General features: G+C 38.4%; 1 protein-coding gene and 1 pseudogene across 3 annotated transcripts in view; one reads left to right on the top strand and one right to left on the bottom strand.

Annotated features, from left to right (window-relative positions):
* Positions 1-1,507, top strand: part of ST6GALNAC3 (ST6 N-acetylgalactosaminide alpha-2,6-sialyltransferase 3) — a 486,754-nt gene that overhangs the window by 403,446 nt on the left and 81,801 nt on the right. The window lies entirely within an intron of this gene.
* Positions 84-202, bottom strand: LOC112485860 (annotated as a pseudogene).

Raw genomic sequence — 1,507 nt, forward strand, 5'->3', positions numbered from 1 at the left:
TTATTTTAAGTGAAGCAACCCTTGGTTGAGCTCACAGATTACAAGGACCTTGTCAGCTTACAATCCCTATTTTTTATTTTTTACACCTACAGCACCTGGTCTTCCTAGGTGGTCTTCCATCCAAATACTACTCAGGCCCAACCGTGCTTAGCTTCCAAGATCAGATAGGATCGAGCTTGTTCAGGGTGGCATGGCCGTAGACTGTGACATTCTTAAGTCAGAGGACTGACTATATTGTATATTGTAATGTAGTTATTTTTGTGCATCAGGGTCAATTAATACTTGCATAGCTATCTCTTCCTCCTGCCCATCATAGTATTTTCTAGTAGACCTAATAAAAGTTTCTGAATTATCCTATCACAGTGTTCCAAACTACCTCGGTCAATAGGATTAAATGTGGGAGATAACAGTAATAATACTACTAACAATAATAACCATTTTATCATTATACTCACAACTATGATTATTAATAATAACATTCTTTAGACTTTGTGTCATACACTGAACCAAGTGTTGTCCATATGTCATCTTATATAAATCCTACCAACAACTTAGAAGTTTGGTGCTTTTTTATAGATGAAGTAACTGAGGTACAAAGATTAAAATCCCACGTGTACATTTCATAATTGTTTTTACATCGTAATCATATGCCATTAGCTGCTACAATGGAAACTCAATGAGACACTATACTTTTCCTTTTTGAAACCTCAGTACCTAACAGCTCTTAAATGCTTGGCACATTTAAGGAGCTTATTAAATGTTGACAATCATATATAGTCTACAATGATAGAAGCCTTTTGAAGGGCAATGATTGTCTCTTAAGTGATTTGGAATCTTTCACAATACCTAGTTTAATTCTCAATAAATATTTGGAAGGTTGAATATGTGTGTTTTAAATTGAGTGAAAAATTCCTGTAGATTCAGAAGGTTCTGAGTGGTACTGCTGGTAGATGGATTACTAATGAAGGAGGATTAAGAAGATGTACTACCTAATATGCTGTTTTCGCAACTATGGGTCTGATTCTTATTTAAGCATTCTTATTCATGACCTGGATGGAAAAAAAGAAAGAAGCTGCTCATTTTTTGGAATTCACTAATGATTCCAATTTGGAAAGTACTGTGAGCAGCTCAGGCAACAGAAATAAAATGCAAATGACTTTTGAGACTGGAGGTATGTAGGCTGGGAATAATAACTTTGTGAGCATTTGAAAAAGGCAAGGCAGTGAATATACCTGGGGGAAGAGAATCCAAACACAGAGCTGTTCTCTGGGAAGCAGACGCCAGAGCTCAGTGATGCCAAAGTAGGCCCAGGAGGCACAGTGGTCTGCAAATTAAATTCAGGCCAGCCAGGCAGTCTGGCAGGATGAAAGGGAAGTCCAGGTTGAGGCTGCTTGTTCAGAAGGGCACGGAATAACAGTTCCTCTGTGGACGTTTCTAGCTGAGCAGCACCTGGCACCACACATTGTGTTACCACCACCTCATTACTAGGGAAACTCAGGCAATTTGG

The sequence above is a fragment of the Pteropus alecto genome, unplaced genomic scaffold, assembly GCF_000325575.1.
Source record: "Pteropus alecto unplaced genomic scaffold, ASM32557v1 scaffold25, whole genome shotgun sequence".
Classification (NCBI taxonomy): Eukaryota; Metazoa; Chordata; class Mammalia; order Chiroptera; family Pteropodidae; genus Pteropus; species Pteropus alecto.